Genomic DNA, 22,861 nt, shown 5'->3' with positions numbered 1-22,861 from the left:
CGTCCACACGCGAGAGATATTGGTCTTCCATAGATTTTTGCCGGGAATCAGTACTGGTGACTAGGCCTGGCATTTTGGACTCAACCCGTTAACCCGACTCGACCCAACCCGTTAATATTTGTATTTGGGTGGATCCTTAACGGGTCGGGTCGTTAACGGGTGAACCCGTTAACAACCCGTTAAATAATGGGTCACTTTGGGTCAACCCGTTAGACCCGTTAGGACCCGTTAACACCCGTTAGCACCCGTTAGTTGAGGATATTTTAGTAATTTTAGTAAAATCTTAATGACAAAAAATAAACTTTATGCAAAAAATAAAAATAAAAATAATTGTTAACGGATGTTAACAGGTGAAACGGGTGACCCGTTAGCTTAACGGGTCGGGTTCGGGTGACCCGTTAGCTTAACGGGTTGGGTTTGGGTGACCCGTTAACTTAACGGGTCGGGTTCAACCCGACCCAAACCCAATAAATCCAACCCGTTTATAGGTCTACTGGTGACTATTGAATCCTATCTCATCTTCTCACTTCATCGTTAATAAGATTTCTTCACATTTATTTTTACTTTTCATAAATCCTTCTTAATTTTAACCAGTCAAATCAAATAAATTAAAAAAAATTAATTATAAAAATATGCAAAAAGTAAAAATAAGTGCAGACAGAAAATACTGTTGCTTTTAATGCCCAAGGCCTATCTCATTCGTTGGAAAAGTATACTACTGTAGCGAAGTGTGGTAGTTCATATATAGTTGGCAATGGCGTTGGGATATTAATGGCAAAACTTAACGCCCAAGGCCCAGCATTGAAATATGTAACGCCGCAACTACTGGTTCATATATAGTTGCGAGAGATTTTTCAATGTGACCAGTACATGAAATGGTACACCATGTGTCATTATATAAATAGTGGGATATGTGTGCTAAAAAGTTAATAACTTAAAAAATAAAATTTATCACTTTTATTAAAACACGTGATGTACCACTTGTGTTATCTTCACAATTAAAAATTTCTCATATAGTTGCAAAAACTCAATAATTCCTTCCATTCCACCAAATACAACAGCAACAAAGCTTTGTTTCACTAAGCGGGATCTACTGTATGTCTCCCGAAACGCTATTGTGCTTTGATTTGTGTCAAGTCTGCCGTCATTTCCGGGTACTCCATGTCTGTTCTAAAAGTCTCTTTCCAAGTATTATGAGGTTTTCCTTTACCTTTTTTACCCTGACCCTCCGTCTTTTTCTAACAATAGCATTTGTAGGACTTTGGCTCACATGTCTATCCATTTTAACCGATTTTCTCTAATCTTATCTTTAATTACCACCACTCCTATTTTATATCGAATATCCTCGTTTCTAATTTGGTCCTTCTAATCCACCCAATAATTGGTGGAATTTGTGGCCATGTGTTTTCGATGTGCACACCTTGACAAAAATATTGTTTGAAATTTCAATAAAATTGGCCAGACTGCAAAGGCATTTACATAATTGAACATGTTTTAGAACAACACAAGATGATAGTCAGAGAGACTGAAATGCCTCTATGAGTTTTTCGACTTTTAAAAAGATGGACTTTCATAGCTTTGCCATCATGTAGTTACTTTTTTCAAAACAAAAAGTAAACATGGTAACCAAATTCTTCATAAAGCCTTTTCATTTCTGATTATCACGAAAGTTTAAAAGGAAAACTAATGAAAATGACTTGAAAACTTTGAGTTTTAACGATAAGGACAAAATAAAGAGTAAAATGAATAGTACTATGATTGACTTTTTAGTGTAAAAATGTGGTTTTTCGTTAAAATGAACAATACCGGATGCTTTTCGTTAAAATTCCCAAGTTTAAATTCATTCCTTGTCAATTTTATTCCCTATCAATTTCGTTTCCCATTTACAAATTAGAAAAACATTTACGGAAGTTGGCCACTGGCCATGTAGGGTCAATTTTATTCCCTATCAATTTCGTATTTAAGGATTCAAAACGACATGCAAGAAATTAGCCTAATTAGGTGAGCTTCGGTCATTGTCTGTTTGAGGATGACCTAACACGTTTGCAAAATATTTCTTCACGTCAAGTCTTTCGATTGAGGCTAAATTTTGCTCTACCTATTTTCCAGAAAATACTTATTTGCTTACCTCAACTATTTTGTCATTACCATGGTCTAAAATATCCATAATATCCTGATATTTCTATCGAAATTTCCGTGTTTTTGGACTACCGATATTTTTTTGGACTATCGATATTTTAGACCTTGTTTGCAGTCACTCATATATCTTACCATGCAATGTATAAAGTGTAAAATATTGTACTAATTCATTATATATAAATGATTATGGTGCGTTTAAACTTCTTTCATTAATTACTACATATTTTCTACACTCACAATGTTTGCCAGCTCGCTATATAATCAACTTAAATCAGTTATATCTATCATGCAATGCATTTCCTTCCAATTTTTTGTGATAAACTAATAGATAATTGACTAAATAAACATCCTGCAAAGTTTCAATAAAAATTTCCAAGTTTTTCTTACCATTTCCGTGGTTTTTATTCAATTTTTATCGATATCGATAATATCCCGATATTTCCATCGAAATTTCCTTGTTTTTGGACTACCGATATTTCCGATATCATCGATATTTAATACCTTGATCACTACCTATTCCAATTTCCTTCGTCGTCCTCTTGGACCTGATCCATTAGGAATCTAGGATCCAATGCAAACCGTCGTGCATTTTCTAGCTAGGGTTTAAGCTATTGAAGGACAAGCTTCTAACACTTACACAAGTCAACCTCCGGTCAACAAAAGAAAAAGTCATCCACGTCCATTAAGTTGATATAAAATCGTGCATCCCAAAACGTGTGGCAACGTCGTCTTGTTTTTCATACTTGCTTCGCGTGAGACGACGTCCACACGCGAGAGATATTGGTCTTCCATATATTTTTGCCGGGAATCAGTACTGGTGACTATCGAATTCTATCTCATCTTCTCACTTCATCGTTAATAAGATTTCTTCACATCTATTTTTACTTTTCACAGATCCTTCTTAATTTTAACCAGTCAAATCAAATAAATTAAAAAAAATTAATTATAAAAAAATTAATAAAAATATGCAAAAAGTAAAAATAAGTGCCGACAGAAAATACAGTCTACTTTTCCAACGAATGAGATAGGCCTTGGGCATTAAAAGCACCTACTAGCGTGTTAGTTCATACATAGTTGGCAATGGCGTTGGGATATTAATGGCAAAACTTAATGCCCAAGGCCCAACATAGTAGCGTGTTAGTTCATATATAGTTGGCAATGGCGTTGGGATATTAATGGCAAAACTTAATGCCCAAGGCCCAACATTGAAATATGTAACGCCACAACAGCTGGTTCATATATAGTTGCGGGAGATTTTCCAGTGTAATTAGTACACGAGATAGTACATCATGTTACTAAATCTTTATGTTTAGTGCTATTGGTATATCGAGATGGTACATCAATTGCGAGAGATTTTATGCTCCACAAGATCCATTCATTAAATCATTTTATACATCAAATCTTTAATGACAAAATTAATATTTACTAAATTATCAAAAGCCAATTGAACGAATATATTTTTTGCATTGACGAAGATGAGTATAACCATTAACCGATGAGAAATTCGTTACCCGATGGTTAATTGACGGTTATAGATATGATTAATTTTCGTGGTTATGGAAATGAATATAACATTTCCGCCCCCAAACCAAACCGTTACCATCCCTAATTGTGTTCCCAGTCACAATTAAAAATTTCTCATATAGTTGCAAAAACTCAATAATTCCTTCCAATCCACCAAATACAACAACAAAGCTTTAAGGATCAATTCGTATTTAAGAATTCAACAATAATATACGGAAGTTGGCCACTAGGCATATAGGGTCAATTCGTATTTAAGGATTCAAAACGACATGCAGGAAATTAGCCTAATTAGGCGAGCTTCGGTCATTGTCTGTTTGAGGATGACCTAACATGGCAATCATAAGTGTAGAGTTTGCCATAACGTGTGTCGACATCCAGTATATACTAGAAAACAGTGCCCACACGTTGCTGCGGGATGAGAAATTGCAAGATAAATTTTATCAAAGATATAGAAGATTGTGACATAGAAGATTAATATTATTTGCGTTGAAAACGTTAAGATGTTTACATACAAAAAAGATTACGACTGGAACATGAAAAGTTTTTGTCATGTACTGTTGGTTGAGGTAGCAGAAGATGTTGTCCCATGAACTGAGCTAGTAAAAGCTGTATTTTAAATCATATGGTGTTGCGTTTTACTCCAATTAAAAAAAAAGTGAAAACAGTTAAAAGTTATGATAGAAATTCAATTAACAAAGCTACAACCCAGTGAGAATATGAATTTATAAATTAGATTCACTCACATAGAAACAATTACCTTAGCATTTGCTAACTCTGTATAAGTTGTTCATGAAGCGCAATTTAGAGCAGTATTCTTGAAACTGTAAATCACGAACAACTTGTTAGAGCAACACTATTAACAAGAATGGATATATTCATTGACAACTTTTAAAAAGTAGAATCTCAAATGAGATGAAAACTTTACAATCACTAAAAAGTAAAATCCCAAATGAGATGAAACAACCAAAGATTCTACTCATATAAATATGTCATCATAATTGAATATTCCATATGAACATAAAATTATTCTCTTAATTCTGTGAAAATAACGTAACAAAACTTGTAATGTACTAACCTTGAAATAGTTGCTCTCAAAAATAGGCAAACACTATACTCCTAAGGATGTAACGTAAGTATTTCATATCTACCAAACTAATTATTTGTATTAAATACAAATTGAAGTTAATTAGATAAGAAGTTAGTTAGAAACTCAGAAGACAAAACACCACAATTCATTAAATTCAAAGTTGCACATATTTCTTCTATACCTTGTATATCATGTTTTTTATATGATTGTGACTAAGACCTGATTTCTCTTTGATCAGCCTGGGCAAAAGCCTACAATTATTATACAAAGTCAACACATTATATGCATAAAGGAAATTGCTAATGTTAAAATTCAATAGTACAAAAGCAGCCGGTACCAAAAGATTATTCTCTGTAGAAAACTCAAATAGATTATATATCAAAATTCAAAAATAAAGTCAGAGAAAAACATTAGGGCTAGCTAGTATTGAATAATGGGTTCACCATATTTATAACTAAAGAAATGCAATCCACCATTAAAATTCTATTAATTAAATAGTTACCCCTATATCTTTTGCTAATGAATATTCAAAATATTTGGCAATAAAATAATGAATAAAGGTCGTAAAAGGTCGTACCCAGTGCACAAGGCTCCCGCTTTATGCAGGGTCTGGGAGAGGTGAATGTCGGCTAGCCTTACTCCCATTTATGAAGAGGCTGCTCCCAAGTCTCGAACCCGAGACCTACCGCTCATGGGCAATAAAATAATGAATAATGGAATAAATTAATCATCAGTTAATTATCAACTAAAAATAATATTCATTAAACCCTACAATAGTATATATCTACTAAACAGAAGTTAAGATAACTAATATTGAATTTGACCTACTATTTTACTTGTATATTTGTTTTTTAAATTCGGTATAAAATTTGTTGAATGGATACGAAACACCCATCTCTATTAAATTCAGTATTTTTTTTAACAAACGATATTATCTACATTATGTGGGTGGGGGAGTGGATTAATCATCACAATGGGCTAGCAATAATGTGGTTCAAATTCGTCTTGCCAAGAATCAAATATTATGTATTTGGCAATATCTTCTAATTGTGCAATTTGGAAAGGCTGGATTCTCACCTTCTCCAGGGCTGGTTCTCCACATCAATCATCATGAGAGAGGGAGAAAGCAGGTATTCTTCAGTGTTTGAGTCATGTATATTGGTACAAAACCAATTAGGTACTTGGAATTACATAAACATCTTCCAATAGTTCAAATTGGATCTTGAATGAATCCTGAATAAAATGAAAATAATTACAGAATCTATGAACAAACCATACTTTGTCAAATGGCATATTTAACCTGGCACATAAATATTTCCAAGTAAATTAATAGTTACCTCAAATCATAATAGAATAGAATAAACATTACTTTTATAAAATATTATGAATTAACTCCGAAAATTTTCTTCAACCCAGATCTTTTTGAAAAAAAATTTATATTAATTTGGTGCTTTGTTTGGGTTTGGGAATTACGGATGGTTAAACAAATATTAAAGAAATAAAATGACAATGTACTGATTTTGCAGAGATACCTGCTGATGGTTTTGCACATTGGTGAGTAGCGTCATGAGTATTTCATAACACCGAATCTAAACGCAAGATAAACTAAACAACAAATAAAGTGATTCAATACTTTCTGAAAGAAAAACCCCCCCAAAAAAAAATAGTTAATTCAGTTCTCCCAAAAAAAAAGAGGTCGCACTTGGTGCGATGGCAAGTGCCTTCGCCCATGAGCGGTAGGTCTCGGGTTCGAGCCTTGGGAGCAGCCTCTCCATAAATGGGGGTAAGGCTAGCCGACATTCACCTCTCACAGATCCTGCGTAAAGCGGGAGCCTTGTGCACTGAGTACAACCAGTTCCCCTAACTAAACCCACAAAACACAACTAATCTCGAGTAGAATAATCTGAGAAAAAAAGAATAGTAAAACAGACATAAATTTGCTTGACCAAGAAACTAAAAAATAAACCGCACAAAGAAATTATGCATATTTGAAAAGAATTCAACCGATTGTAAAATTCTGATGGAAAAAAACTAATGACAGGATTTCAGGCATCAATATTCTTTACACTTAAAATGTCAGAAAATTTTTACATAAAAAAATATTTCATCGATACAGCCTAGATACAAAAAATTGTAAATTTTTTTTGTATTTACATGTATTATGTTTATGGAATGATATGTATATATGTGTGTGTGTGTGTGTATAATACTTAAGTTTCAGAATATATAAACTTCAGAACTTAATTCATTTTATAAAATAGAATCGAAAAATGACCTACACTTTTAAGGCTCCAATATTGATATAAAGTTGAGTCAGTTGATTTGTGGCTACCAACTGTAAACGAAAAATGTAAATGCTAAGTCATATTACATGTTTAATTGTTTTGGTAAATGCTAAGTTATGTTATTATGTATGATGGCTTGGCAAATACTGATTAAAAAAAATAAACAGTAAAGGGTTAAAACTTGAAATACCATATTCAATCTACCATCATATGCCAGCATTTAAAGTTGAATTGTTAAAATTTAAATCTTATGATCAACTCACCTTCCTTAATCTATTATGGAGGAATAAACAGAACGTTTCTTGTACTCTTCTTTAACCACTTCACTAAAAATAAATTAATCTTTAAATATTAAAGCTGAAGATCTTAAATTCATAAGTTATAAACTCAATAAGCTAGTTAAAATAAACATCCATCACGACATAGAACGGAAATTAAGTTGTTTTGTTTCTGAACATTATTTTAGCAATCAAACGGAGGAAACCTGTGTCATACTAAACAGGCAGTGGTTGTTAAATTTAGTTCTTTAAATTTAAGGGAAATATCAGTTTACTACCCTCGAGTTTCGTGATTTTCAACATTTGGTACATGAAATTTTTTTCGTCCTAGAATCATACCTAAAGTGTTAATTTTGGGACAGTCTCATACATCTAATGATATGGTACCTATGTGGACAATGAATGAACATTACGTGTCATTAATGGGTCCACGTGGAAATTCAAAATTCAAAAAAATAATTATTTACAGAAAAGTTCAAAAAATAAAGAAGCAAAACCCAGATCATCTTCCCCAAATCCCCCCTTGCCCACCCACACCCAGATCTTCCCGTCAACCTGTGTATCCCCCCCTAACCCAAACATTCCTTCACCACCCACACCCAAATCTTCCCCATTGACCGTTCCCCACCCCCCCCCCCCCCCAACTGGGGTTAAGAACTTGAAGAAGAAATTCGGGGAGAAAGACTACGTCACCTGCGACCGCAACATCCACTCCGCCAACCCTCTTAGCCGACGCCACGAGCAAGTCCCGGTCACGCCCTTCTATGACTCGGTGAACTCGGCCACCGATTCTGTCCCCGCTATCAAATCCGCTGTCAACTTCCTCGATGACCGTTACTTCTCTGACGTTGACGGAGAGATCGAGCCGAGGGGGGAGACGTTGAGCGATCATGCTCCCCGATTTGAGAGGGAAGAGATCGAGAATCGACAGGAGAGAGAGGGAGTCCCAACCCTCTGCGTCACCTACGACCCCAGTGGGGTGGGGTGGTGAAGGAGGGTTTGGGTTGGGGGGGGTGCCATGGGTCGACGGGAAAATCTGGGTGTGGGTGGGTGGGTGGGTGGGAGGGTGGGCACGGGGGATTTGGGGAAGATGATCTGGGTTTTGCTTTTTTCTTCTTTTTTTTTTTTTTTTTTACTTTTCTTTAAATAATTATTTCTTTGAATTTTTAATTTTCACGTAGACCTCTTAATTACATATAGCGTCTAGTCATTGTCCACATAGACGCCATATCATCAGTTAACGGTAGAGTTAACAATTTGACTAACGGATGTATGAGACTGTCCCAAAATTAACACTTTAAGTATGATTCTGGGACGAAAAAAACTTCATGTACTAAATGTTAAAAACCACGAAACTTGAGGGTAGTAAATTGATATTTACCCTTAAATTTATAATTGTTCTAACATGTGAGTTGATCCTTACTTTTTAATTTGCTTTGGAAATGGGGTAAGATCTGATTGGTTTAAGACAACTGTTAACATGTTATTGTAGAATATATTATACCAAGGATTGAACAAATAGTTGTCACAGTGACATCAAACTGATAAGTTTGTAGCTATATAGGGAAAGAACACTAATTACTATTATGCACATAAGTAATATGAATAGTTTTCTTTTTATTTCTCTCTCATGAGGAATTCCAATGCAAGGGCTTGTAGCTATAGTTTAAAAGAATTTATTTTACTCAAGTCCTAAGTTTGATTCTAGAAGTTACTGAAATTTCAAAGACCATGTGGAATACGATAATAGATCGATGATACTATTTTTACTTTCAATGAATATTCAACTTTTTTCCTAAATAAAAAAAGACTTAATTAGGAACTACAGTTGGCAGGGGCGTGATCAGATAGATAACCTTAGGTCCCATGGTGACTTTAACAGCGTCCGCAAGCTCTTCGACACCATTGAGCATGAGGGCTTGGGCCTCCACCACCAATTTAATGTCTTTGCTTGCATGGTTTCTACTCTAAAATATCCTACCACCAATCTGAAACACAAACCAAACCCACAAAAAAACACATCACACATAGTTCTTTCTAAGGGAGAAAGCTTTGTATTTCTTTAACCAATAGACCCTTTAAGCAAACAACCAAACACACCTGCTTGGTACAGTTCCTGGCAATCCTACAACAACAACAACAACAACAAAGCCTTTTCCCACTAAGTGGGGTCGGCTATATGAATCCTAGAACGCCATTGCGCTCGGTTTTGTGTCATGTCCTCCGTTAGATCCAAGTACTCTAAGTCTTTTCTTAGAGTCTCTTCCAAAGTTGTCCTAGGTCTTCCTCTACCCCTTCGGCCCTGAACCTCTGTCCCGTAGTCACATCTTCGAACCGGAGCGTCAGTCGGTCTTCTTTGCACATGTTCAAAATCACCGGAGCCGATTTTCTCTCATATTTCCTACAATTTCGGCTACTCCTACTTTACCTCGGATATCCTCATTCCCAATCTTATCCTTTCTCGTGTGCCCACACATCCCACGAAGCACCCTCATCTCCGCTACACCCATTTTGTGTACGTGTTGATGCTTCACCACCCAACATTTTGTGCCATACAACATCGCTAGCCTTATTGCCGTCCTATAAAATTTTCCCTTGAGCTTCAGTGGCCTACGACGGTCACACAACACGCCGGATGCACTCTTTCCATCCAGCTCGTATTCTATGGTTGAGATCTCCATCTAATTCTCCGTTCTCTTGCAAGATAGATCCTAGGTAGCGAAAACGATCGCTTTTTGTGATCTTCGCTAGATTGCTCCGGTCATTAGTGTGGATAAGTATATAAATGGATAGAGATAGGAAAGCAAACACAAGATGTACGTGGTTCACCCAGATTGGCTACGTCTACGGAATAGAAGAGTTCTCATTAATTGTGAAGGGTTTACACAAGTACATAGGTTCAAGCTCTCATTTAGTGAGTACAAGTGAATGATTTAGTACAAATGACATTAGGAAATATTGTGGGAGAATGATCTCGTAATCACGAAACTTCTAAGTATCGGAGTGTGGTGTCGTCTTGACTTGCCTTATCTGTCTCATAGGTAGATGTGGCATCTTCTCTAGAAGTACTCTTCCTCCATCCAGGGGTGGTATCTTTAACTGGTGGAGATGCACAAGGTAATGTATCAATTTCACTTGAAGCTTACTTGTAGTTTCAGGCTTGGTCAAGCGCGATACAAACCATGTAGTAGGAGTCCCCCAAGTCGCCGAGCTAGGGGGTCTGCTGAAAGAGGTGACAGACAAGGTAAGCAATCAGAGCTCCGACTGATTGTTCACCTTCTCCCCATCTTGCAGCAGCATGAAGGATAAAGAGAAGAAAAATGAGAAGAGATGATATGAGATACTTTTGCTTTTGAAGAAGTAACTTTCCACAGGCTTATTCTTGAACTGAGCTGGAGGGTTTTCTGGTTTCCTCCAGAGTATAAGGCCGACTGAAGAATTTGAGGGTCAAAACAAGTCCATCAAATCTAGAGTACGTTCCACCCTGCTGATATGGGATACTTTTGCTTTTGACAGAGTAATGAATGTATCGGCACGTGTGCTGTTACGCTTGTCTCCACATGCTTCCTTGTATCCTTCGCACTTGCCCTATCTGTTCCTCAAGCAGATGCGGAATCTTCCCTGGAAACATAAGATGTTGAAGATGAGTACTCGAGAGCAATGCCAGGTAAGTAATCAGGTAAGGGGTTCCAGGCAGTCAGTTCCTGGCTGGAAGCTTGATTCCAAGTGCTGACTGATTGCTCTCTTTCTCCTTGTCTTGCAGGTAAAAACAAGGCCAAAAGAAAAGACAGGGAAAAAGCATGATATGGGATACTCTTGCTTTTAACCCTGATGATATGAGATATTCTTGCTCTAGTATAGCTTGTTTGCAGAGGTATTATCGGGGGGAAAGAAAGCTGAGTATTTCGAAAGGCTTCGTTGGGAGTGCCCTCTCAGATATGATGAAGGGTTGAGCATTTTTGCAGGTCTGCCTGTCCGTTGGGGATGAAGGTCGACATATATAGGAGTCTCCCTAACAACAAGTAGTAATGCTATTCCTTTACCCTGCTTGGTCATAGCACGGTAGTGGGAGCTGCCAGTTTCACATGTTTTAACTCTGTCAGAGCACTTTGAAAAAGTGGTCTGTGGTATCTGGCTCTCGAGATTCGGAGAACGATGCCTCTTCGATTTTTGAGAAAGCAATCATGCTGGGGGTATGACTCTCGAGATTCGGAGAGCAGTGTCTCTTCGATTTTTGAGGAAGTAATCATGTTGGGAGTCTGGCTCTCGAGATTCGGAGGGCGGTGCCTCTTCGATTTTGGAGCAAGCAATCTTGTTGGGAGTGTTGTCTCGAATGTGAGTAAAGGTTGGGCATGTTTGCTAGTCTACCTTGCCACGAAGCACAAAGGTTGACACATAGGGACTTTCCAATTATCCAGCAATGGTACTGTTCCTTTACCCTCTCTTCGATTTTGAGAAAGTAGTCATGTTGGGAGTCTGGCTCTCGAGATTCGGAGGACAGTGCCTCTTCGATTTTGGAGCAAGCAATCTTATTGGGAGTGTTTTCTCGAATGTGAGTAAAGGTTGGGCATGTTTGCTAGTCTACCTTGCCACGAAGCACAGAGGTTGACACACAGGGACTTTCCAATTATCCAGCAGTGGTACTGTTCCTTTACAGTTGTGGGTAATAATATGGTAGCTAGACCTTCAAAATTTATGTGTCTAAACTTTTGTTAGTGCTGTTTCTTTACTATTCTTTTACCTTTCTTGGTCAGAGCGATGTAGTGGGAGTTGCAAGCTTCACGTGCTCAACTTTGGCAGAGAACTTTGGCAAAGTTATTTGTGGTACCCATGAGCTATTGTTGCGTGTGGGAAGTGGGTGATTGAACAGTAAGATTCATGTGCTTTCTACTTCACCAGAAGTCTTCGACAGAATGCCCATAATTTCTGCAAAGCTGAGTGTGCGTGTGACAGGTGCTGACAAGGCTAGAAAAGTAGGTGCCTCTTCGATTTCTGAGATCGGCCCTCGTGGTCTCTGAGCAGCCCAGCTTTTGAGAAAGCGAGCGCCTCTTCGATTGATTCGGAGAACGATGCCTCATCGATTTTTGAGAAAGCAATCATGCTGGGGGTCTAGCTCTCGAGATTCGGGGAGCAGTGTCTCTTTGATTTTTGAGAAAGTAATCATGTTGGGAGTCTGGCTCTCGAGATTCGGAGGGCGGTGCCTCTTCGATTTTGGAGCAAGCAATCTTGTTGGGAGTGTTTTCTCGAATGTGAGTAAAGGTTGGGCATGTTTGCTAGTCTACCTTGCCACGAAGCACAGAGGTTGACACACAGGGACTTTCCAATTATCCAGCAATGGTACTGTTCCTTTACCCTCTCTTCGATTTTTAAGAAAGTAGTCATGTTGGGAGTCTGGCTCTCGAGATTCGGAGGACGGTGCCTCTTCGATTTTGGAGCAAGCAATCTTATTGGGAGTGTTTTCTCGAATGTGAGTAAAGGTTGGGCATGTTTGCTAGTCTACCTTGCCACGAAGCACAGAGGTTGACACACAGGGACTTTCCAATTATCCAGCAGTGGTACTGTTCCTTTACCCTTGTGGGTAATAATATGGTAGCTAGACCTTCAAAATTTATGGGTCTAAACTTTGTTAGTGCTGTTTCTTTGCTATTCTTTTACCCTTCTTGGTCAGAGCGATGTAGTGGGAGCTGCAAGCTTCACGTGCTCAACTTTGGCAGAGAACTTTGGCAAAGTTATCTGTGGTACCCATGAGCTATTGTTGCGTGTGGGAAGTGGGTGATTGAACAGTAAGATTCATGTGTTTTCTACTTCCCCAGAAGTCTTTGACAGAATGCCCATAATTTCCGCAAAACTGAGTGTGCGTGTGACAGGTGCTGACAAGGCTGGAAAAGGCTGGAAAAGTAGGTGCCTCTTCGATTTCTGAGATCGGCCCTCGTGGTCTCTGGGGAGCCCAGCTTTTGAGAAAGCGAGCGCCTCTTCGATTTTTGAGATCGGCCTTCGTGGTCTTTGAGCAGCCCAACTTTTGAGAAAGCAAACGCCTCTTCGATTTCTGAGATCAACCCTCGTGATCTCTAAGCAGCCCAGCTTTTGAGAAAGCAAGCGCCTCTTCGATTTCTGAGCAGGCGCCTCTTCGATTTCTGAAGCTTCGTCGAGTGCAGATTTTTATAGGGGCTGGCATTAAGTTCCAAAGCACACTTGAATCTCCACCAGTAGAAGCTTCATTCTTGCACTTCTAAGATCTTGATTTGTCCGACCTCTTCTCTCTTCAACACCTTTAAAAATGTATGGCCCCTCCGACCGTCGTTTTGACTTGAACCTTGTTGAAGAGGCAGCCCCGCCTTCTCCAGACAACATATGGCGCCCATCCTTCGTCTCCCCTACTGGTCCTCTTACCGTTGGGGATTCCGTGATGAAGAATGATATGACCGCTGCGGTGGTGGCCAGGAACCTTCTCACTCCCAAAGATAACAGACTACTTTCCAAACGGTCTGATGAGTTAGCTGTTAAGGATTCGCTGGCTCTCAGTGTTCAGTGTGCAGGTTCTGTGTCTAATATGGCCCAACGCCTATTTGCTCGAACCCGCCAAGTTGAATCATTGGCGGCTGAAGTGATGAGTCTCAAACAGGAGATTAGAGGGCTCAAGCATGAGAATAAACAGTTGCACCGGCTCGCACATGACTATGCTACAAACATGAAGAGGAAGCTTGACCAGATGAAGGAAACTGATGGTCAGGTTTTACTTGATCATCAGAGATTTATGGGTTTGTTCCAAAGGCATTTATTGCCTTCGTCTTCTGGGGCTGTACCGCGTAATGAAGCTCCAAATGATCAACCTCTGATGCCTCCTCCTTCTAGGGTTCTGTCCAGTACTGAGGCTCCAAATAATCCCCCTCCGGTGCCTTCTCTTTCTGGGGCTCTACCGACTGCTGAGACTTCTCCTAAGCAACCTTTGTGAAGGCTCCCTCTTGTGTGCTTATTTTGACTCATGTATATGTACATATTTGTAGCTTATCGGGGATATCAATAAATAAGCTTTCCTTCATTTCAACGTATTGTGTTAAATACACCAAAGCCTTCTTCGCTAAGTTCTTTGAATTTTCTTTTGTTAAAGCTTGTATGTTGAAGCTTTCTGAGTGGAGCGTGTAGGTTGGGGTAGTGTTCCCTTAATTTCCCGAGTGAGGAAAACTTCTCGGTTGGAGACTTGGAAAATCCAAGTCACTGAGTGGGATCGGCTATATGAATCTTAGAACACCATTGTGCTCGATCCTGTGTCATGTCCTTCGTTAGATCCAAGTACTCTAAGTCTTTTCTTAGAGTCTCTTCCAAAGTTTTCCTAGGTCTTCCTCTACCCCTTCGGCCCTGAACCTCTGTCCCATAGTCGCATCTTCTAATCGGAACGTCAGTAGGCCTTCTTTGCACATGTCCAAACCACCGTAACCGATTTTCTCTCATCTTTCCTTCAATTTCGGCTACTCCTACTTTACCCCGGATATCCTCATTCCTAATCTTATCCTTTCTCGTGTGCCCACACATCCAACGAAGCATCCTCATCTCCGCTACACCCATTTTGTGTACGTGTTGATGTTTCACCGCCCAACATTCTGTGCCATACAGCATCGCCGGCCTTATTGCCGTCCTATAAAATTTTCCCTTGAGCTTCAGTGGCATACGGCGGTCACACAACACGCCGGATGCACTCTTCCACTTCATCCATCCAGCTTGTATTCTATGGTTGAGATCTCCATCTAATTCTCCGTTCTTTTGCAAGATAGATCCTAGGTAACGAAAACGGTCGCTCTTTGGTATTTCTTGATCTCCGATCCTCACCCCTAACTCGTTTTGGCCTCCATTTGCACTGAACTTGCACTCCATATATTCTGTCTTTGATCGGCTTAGGCGAAGACCTTTAGATTCCAACACTTCTCTCCAAAGGTTAAGCTTTGCATTTACCCCTTCCTGAGTTTCATCTATCAACACTATATCGTCTGCGAAAAGCATACACCAAGGAATATCATCTTGAATATGTCGTGTTAACTCATCCATTACCAACGCAAAAAGGTAAGGACTTAAGGATGAGCCTTGATGTAATCCTACAGTTATGGGAAAGCTTTCGGTTTGTCCTTCATGAGTTCTTACGGCAGTCTTTGCTCCTTCATACATATCCTTTATAGCTTGGATATATGCTACTCGTACTCCTTTCTTCTCTAAAATCCTCCAAAGAATGTCTCTTGGGACCCTATCATACGCTTTTTCCAAATCTATAAAGACCATGTGTAAATCCTTTTTCCCATCTCTATATCTTTCCATTAATCTTCGTAAGAGATAGATTGCCTCCATGGTTGAGCGCCCTGGCATGAACCCGAATTGGTTGTCCGAAACCCGTGTCTCTTGCCTCAATCTATGCTCAATGACTCTCTCCCAGAGCTTCATTGTATGACTCATTAGCTTAATACCCCTATAGTTCATGCAATTTTGTACGTCGCCCTTATTCTTGTAGATAGGCACCAAAGTGCTCATTCGCCACTCATTTGGCATCTTCTTCGTTTTCAAAATCCTATTGAAAAGGTCAGTGAGCCATGTTATACCTGTCTCTCCCAAAAGTTTCCACACTTCGATTGGTATATCGTCTGGGCCTATTGCTTTTTTATGCTTCATCTTCTTCAAAGCTACAACCACTTCTTCCTCCTACAAACACAAAAAAGAATTAATAAGCCTACATAAGTAAGCGGACAAAAAAGTAGCACATAACACCTTTCTACAAACATCTGTTCCAGATAGACCATCCTTTGGATCCGGCTGAGTATAACCTGCTGGCTTTGCTTCAACCACCACCTCACTAAAAGTGCGTCCTCCAGTGAAGTTGTTGAACATAATACTCAAAGTCCCACTGCAACATCAAATGATAGAAGCAAGACTTGTGTTAAAAGTCATATGATGTGTGCATTTGCAGACATCAAGATTTTACATGCGCAAGAGAAAGCAATTTAGGAAATCAGTGTATCACAAAGAGAAAGCAATCTCACACTTGCAATGACACTTCTTTTTAGTAGAGCTAAACTACAAAAGCACTTGGCAAGTTACGCCGTGAACAACCGAGGATCGAATACATCTGCTCTACAATATAAACAAAAATTTGGAGGGATGTGCACCATTAATTCAATCCAAGATCTTAGAGTCCTTCTAGTAATATGTACTAACATAACTACGGAATGAAAAAATACAAAAATTTCAATCTCAAATTGTTTGCTGATCTAAAAAACAAAATCCATACAACTGAACCTAACTAATACACAGCTCGGCTGAGCCAAAGATGTCAATTTACTGGACACAAAAGCAAAAAGTCACAGAATTTTATTAAGATTTATTTTCCTACGTTTTCTCGGCTACCAAACAATGGAACCCAAATCTGCTTCTCACCCAGATTACCAATGAACGCCTATTTTTCAACTAAATAGGAAATTTTCCCACGAAACCAAAAGCTAGGAACTTTGAACAATGAAATTAAAGTTCAATTAAACCAATTTACAATCGGATGAGATGGAAAATTAGCTAATTAATTCGATTCGATCCTTTTCTGGACCGATTTCCCAAATATTTCACGGAAAAAAAATAATTAACGATTTAATCAAGAACAAACCTAGATATCTACAATATTCCGTCGTCTGGTCGAGTTTTGGACTTCACGTTTTAAGAAACAGCAGCCCAGATCGGAAAAACCCAGTAATCACACATATTTAACAGATCAAACTCAAAAATTAAAGAACGAAAAGAAAAGGTATGGAATTTACTCAAACCCACAAAATTAAAATTAATTAAAGCATAATCAGGCTAAAGATTCAAAATTTACAATGTAAAAACCCAAATTAAACATAAAATTCAAAATTCACGACGCAACAACCCGAATTAAACATAAAATCAAGGTCCTTTCAGAAACATAAGCTTAAGAAGGCGAAAATAAACCTTTCGAAAGCGCAGAAATAGAGAGAAAAAAGAATCGGGGTAAAAGTTGGGAAATTTACCAGAGGGGTTTTGGTGGAGGCGCCGAGAGGAGGTGATCGGCAAGGCGGATTGAAGCTCGAAGGGCCGAGCTTGGACTCTCCGGCAGTGGCGAGATCTAGGGTTTTTCCACAGAGAGAGAGGGAAACCTAGATTGGCAAAATAGGAAGAGAAATAGAGACCTTGATTCGAAGAGAAATGGTGAAGCCCTAAATCGAGCTGCTTGGTGCAGAGAAGAGTGAGGCGAGGAGGGAGACGGCGAGAGCAGGAGTCGAGCAGAGAAAAGGTGGCTCTAGAGTCTGAAACGGTGGGGAAAGTATCTAAAGAGAAAAGGTGGATAAAACGGGTGCGGGAAGGAATACATTTTTTACAATTTTATTTTTCTTTCTAATTAAGTAATATTATAAAAAAATTAGAGTGCAAAATGAAATTTTAGAGTGCCAATATAATATTCTATTGTTTTTAAATTAATAGTCACTTTTTTCTTTCTTTAACAAAAACATGGAAAGGTACATTGAAATAAGTAATTATCAGTAGCGTACTACATAATTTTCTCTTTTATATAGCCAGTTGTTATGAAATTTCTTATGTCTTAATTGGGATTGAGATAATTTTGTATGTATGTAAACAACTTGCTTTCTCTCTGTCCATATATTTGCTCCTAACGGCTTAATTGGGACGACTAAAGTACTTTTGTATGTATATAAACTTGCTTTCTCTTAGTCCATATATTTGCCAGTAACATCTTAATTGGGACTGAGATACTTTTGTTTGTAGGTAAACAACTCAATTTCTCTTAGTTAATATATTTATTGGTAACTTCTTAATTGGGATTGACATACATTTGTATGTATGTAGACAACTTGCTTTCTCTCTGTGTATATATTTGCTAGTAACGTCTTAATTAGGAAGACTGAGGTAATTTTGACTTGCTTTCTCTCGGTCTATATATTTGCTAGTAACATCTTAATCAGAATGACTGAGATAATTTTGTATGTATGTAAACAACTTACTTTCTCTCAGTCTATATATTTGCTAGCATAACGTCTTAATTGGGACTTTAATATTTTGTATGTATGTAAACGACTTTGATTTCTCTCGGTATATATATTTGCTAGCATCTAGAAAAATTAGTAGTTGCATACCAGTCAACGAATTAAGATTCAACTTTTGAGTCTTGACTAATAGTATCAATTATAATGTTCTGACAGACATATTCATATTACATAATTTTTCTTTTTTTTGTCAAAAATTATATAGAAATGTATATGGCTATAACTTTTTATCTAATTATTTGTTATTTTTGGATTAATTTGCAATTTTAGGTTTATATGTTATTGATTTTGTTTTTCTGTCTCTAAAATTCATCTTCACTCCCTAAAAATAAACACTATCTTAATTTAAGAATGGCAGGCATTGAAGAAAACATACAAAATCACAATAAAACAATTAGCGTTTAAATAGGAAAAGAAGGATTCCGATATTTATTTTATTCCCTAAGAAAAGCTTCAAGGTCCAAAATCTCCGAATTTTAAAGTTGAATCCGACACATTTCCTGGTGTTTTTAATTGTTAGACCTAAAACCTTAGTTCTCAAAGCCAACAATTTTCATTTGTTCAAAAAGAATAAACAAACAACCAGTACAAAACCATGGACTTTATTATCTTCAATGTTCAAAAACTCTCAAAACTTTTTAAGTTTGAAGCCCTCTTTTTACTGAGGGATCCAATTAAATTAAAAAATTATGCAAAGAATCTTTGGAAAGTCCAACCGAATTGTAGACTGAACGAATAACTAGATTAATGGAAAAAATTGCAAAGCCAATATCCAAACTCATAATCTATATTGTAAACACGAAATTTTCCTGAAGCAAGAACAAGCGTGTACAAAGAAAGATTTTGTGATTTTGATTTTGGGGTTACGATCTCTTTTAACTTGATCCTCTGATTCGATCTCCGTAAGGTGTGTATTTGTAGATGTGCGATTGATCCAAAGGGCCGTTGGGCTTGATCTAAGGATGAACGTTCTTCAAGGGCCGTGGGCTTGATCTTGAAGGTGGATTTGAGCGGATCTTCAAGGAGCCGTTGGGGCTTGATTTTGAGGATGAGCGTTTCTTCAAGAGCTATTGAGGCTTGATCTTGAATAACGGTGATGAACGGATCTTCAAGGGCTTTTGGGCTTGATCTTGAAGATGGATGATTGTTGATCCAAGGGCCGTCGGGGCTTGATCTTGGGATGAACAGTTGTGTGGATTTATTGATGTTGCTGATCCAAAAGGGCCATTGGGGCTTGATCTTAGGATGAACAGTTGTGTAGATTTATTGATGTTGTTGATCCAAAGGGCCGTTGGGGCTTGATCTTAGGATGAACAGATGATGAACGATGAATACTTTCTTCAAGGGCCGTCGGGGCTTGATCTTGAATTGGTGGAAGTTCTTCAAGGGCCTTTGGGGCTTGATCTTGAAAGAGGATATGACGAAGAACGAAGAGTGTTTTCTCCATTCTTCGGGATTCTTGGGAATTTGGGGTTGAATACTTGAGAGCTTTAGAGTTTCAAAGCTTCAAGGATTTGGGGAATTCTCTTCCAATTTGGGGGTAGAGAAATGTATTTGTGAATTCCTTCATGTTTGATACCTTGATGGAGAAGCCTATTTATAGGCTCTAAGAATGAATCACCAGCACAAAATATTTTTTTCTTTTTCAAGCACCATTTCCTAATTTTCCCACTTAATGCAATATTGAAATTGAAGTGGGGTAACTTATGGCCCAATTTACCACTTAATACCATTTTAAACTTGAAGTGGTCTAACTTATGGCCTAATTTTCCACTTAATACCATTTTAAACTTGAAATGTGCATGCTTTGTCATTGCCCAAATGAGAAAAACTTGCTTTGATCCGTAATGGATTGAAGTGTGCTTGCCTTGTCATTGCCCAAAATGAGAAGAAAAACTTGTTTTGATCCTCAATGGATTGAAGTGTGCTTGCTTTGTCATTACCCAAAATGAGAAGAAAAACTTCTTTAATCCTTCAAGGGTATTTCTTCTTATTTTGTTGAGTCACACGTCATGTGTACAATTTGTACAACACGTGGCATATGCCATGTATGCCCTGACACGTCAAAACTTTATTGCGTTGGTGAACATTTGTTTTCACCGAAATTTCGATGTCTACATATATTTTATCAAATTGTGAGCATCATCGTTCTCGGGTTTGAGATTGGAAGATGGTGATGTTCGTAAACTTGTAGAGGAGAAGAGCTAACCAATGAGTGAGACATTATTTACACCATGCATCCATTGACACATGGACCCGTGAGGTGTACAATGGTGTGCAGTGCAGGGAAAGAGACAACGTATGCATACAATGAGAAATTTTTCAGTATGCTAAAAATACAGCTCAATACATCAAGTGTCATAATATAATTAATTGATTTTTTTTTTAAATTTCCAATCAATTGTATTATTACACTTGATGTATCAAAATGTATTTCTGATACATGGGAAAATCTCTAGCATATTACTTCCATAGACCCTGCAACAAATGGCAAAGCAGCAAATACTCACCAAGAAAGAGGTGAACTTGGTAATTTACCCCATGAAAGTCCGCCATTTTCTCAGTTGGCAAAAATTCTAGGATAATACTTTGTACTCACTAGAATACTGAATACCATATATAATCATTTTTTTTAAGAAGGACAACTGGTGGCAAGTCATAATTATCTACCCTTTTTGGGCGCCGGGAAGATTCACAGAGGCATTTTAGCCTCTCCTGGCCACAAGTATGGCTTTCACACCGGCAGCGGATTTCGAACCCGAGACCTGCAGTTTTTAGTTTCAATTTTGACTTAATAATATTTTAATACATATTTTATTATTTTAAAAAATAATAGACATATTATTTAATTTGTCTTGAGCTTTAAAAACAAAGTATCTTTTCATTGGGGTGAACCGAATGTGATGTTTATGGGTAATTTGGTAACAAAAGTGGTGTTCTTTAAAAAAAAGTTAAAAATATTTTTTTTTTTTAGTGAGATGTCGATAAAAACTAGGGTGATCCGAACGTACATGCTCTTGGTTGTGAGAAAAAAATTGTGTGGAGTTCAGTTGCCATTGGATTTTGCTAAGGGACACTAGAATTCACTTAAAACTCGACACATAGTAAGTTTTTAAAATATAATATCCAATCATTCTTCTATTTTAAAATTTTCATAATTATCTTTTTTACTTAAAATATACACCATGAGATTAATCTAACCGTACATATTTTTTCCCTCTCCTTTCTTCTATTTTTCCTTCTCTCTGCCGTTGCAGTCTTCTTCCTAGTTTCTTTCCCTTCTTCATAAGGACACGAGGAAAAGAAAAGCCAATCTTCTCCAACTATAATGGAATGAAAAGAAAAAAATAATCAATTTCAAAAACATAGTTAAAATCATCTTGATCCCCAACAGCATCTTAATTGAGAAAATCCACCCACAATCTAAATTTGAGGCTACCGCTCGTCAAGGTAGAAGAAAAGAAAAGGAAAACAATCTTACAGACAATTTAATATATTTTTGTGATATTCAATTTTGTCTTTAGTCAAAGTAGATACTATAGTTTATTTTTATTGATGAAATATTAGCATTGTGGATGCTTTATGTTTACATTCATATTCTTATGAATGAAGGAAAGAAACGTACATGCACAACCATTCATATTTTGCTGAACAAGAGAAAAACTTTGTAGTAGGATTTAAGTGCTATATTTTATATTTTGATTTCATTTTTTTCTAATTTTCCTGTGTAATATACTACATGATTTTCAAGACTATGCAAAACTCTAATTAAATTTATATTTTATGGGGATCGTTTAACCAGTCTGATATGATTTTCATGGTGTATATGAATTAGTAGTAGATGATCCTAATTAATTTATAGTTAATTAGTAGAAAAGATAATTATGAAAAATTAAAATAGAAGAATGATAAAATAGTATTATATGTAAAATAGAAGAATGATAAAAAGTGAATGTAGCGCCACTCAGCAAAGTCCAGTGACAAGCTGCTGACAATACTAATATAAAGAAAAAGTTGTCAAGAAAGAGAAGCAATGTTAAAATGAAACTTTTATGAAAAGGGATTGGACTAAGTTTATTTTAACAAAAAACTATGCAATAACTTTATTTAATGAAAAAGACTTAAATTTTAATGAAAAACTCTTAAATTTTAATAAAAATGACAAAAGAACTCAAATTTTAATGAAAAATACGTAATTGTAATATTAATTTTTTTTAAAATGACATACTGGACCCGCGCGTCCTCAAAAATATTGTTTATGAAACTTACTACATTGTTTATGAAACTTAACGGTACCACACTGTTTATGAAACTTAACGATACTACACTGTTTATGAATCTTGACATGTGTATATATGTATAGGGTAAACTGCCAATTTAGTTCCTGAATTATCACCTTAGTGAAAATTAGGTCTCTAAACTATTTTTTCAGAAAAATTAGTCCCTGAATTATAAAAATCTACCAATTACATCCCTAATGTTATATTCGAAGCTACTATA

At 37.3% G+C, this 22,861-nt stretch overlaps 1 protein-coding gene and 1 long non-coding RNA gene across 24 annotated transcripts in view; one reads left to right on the top strand and one right to left on the bottom strand.

Moving 5' to 3' along the window:
* Positions 1–22,861, top strand: part of LOC126620819 (uncharacterized) — a 70,673-nt gene that overhangs the window by 39,743 nt on the left and 8,069 nt on the right. For 2 of the 13 annotated variants that reach the window (XM_050289141.1, XM_050289132.1), the window contains exon 1: positions 11,949–12,614. The exons of 3 other annotated variants lie outside the window; for them this stretch is intronic. The gene's annotated coding sequence lies outside the window, so the exon portion shown is untranslated. Of the gene's footprint in view, positions 1–9,444; positions 10,981–11,076; positions 13,142–22,861 lie in introns of those variants that run through there. 8 more of the 13 variants (XR_007622663.1, XM_050289137.1, XM_050289136.1 and 5 more) reach the window with 8 other exon arrangements.
* LOC126620846 (uncharacterized) lies at positions 3,749–17,634 on the bottom strand. Of its 11 annotated transcripts, none has more exons than XR_007622678.1 (8): positions 17,330–17,634; positions 16,062–16,197; positions 9,170–9,301; positions 7,030–7,085; positions 5,828–5,983; positions 4,932–5,001; positions 4,176–4,484; positions 3,749–4,071 (listed from the first exon to the last, which is right to left on the bottom strand). It is a non-coding gene; the product is annotated as an uncharacterized LOC126620846 (long non-coding RNA). The 11 variants fall into 11 exon arrangements; XR_007622681.1 differs by having other exon boundaries at positions 4,219–4,484; XR_007622674.1 differs by lacking the exon at positions 3,749–4,071 and adding an exon at positions 16,334–16,424 and having other exon boundaries at positions 4,120–4,484.

Source organism: Malus sylvestris, chromosome 5 (genome assembly GCF_916048215.2).
Source record: "Malus sylvestris chromosome 5, drMalSylv7.2, whole genome shotgun sequence".
Taxonomy (NCBI): domain Eukaryota; kingdom Viridiplantae; phylum Streptophyta; class Magnoliopsida; order Rosales; family Rosaceae; genus Malus; species Malus sylvestris.
Note: the sequence above shows the minus strand (reverse complement) of the source record. Positions and strands in the feature narration are given on the sequence as shown.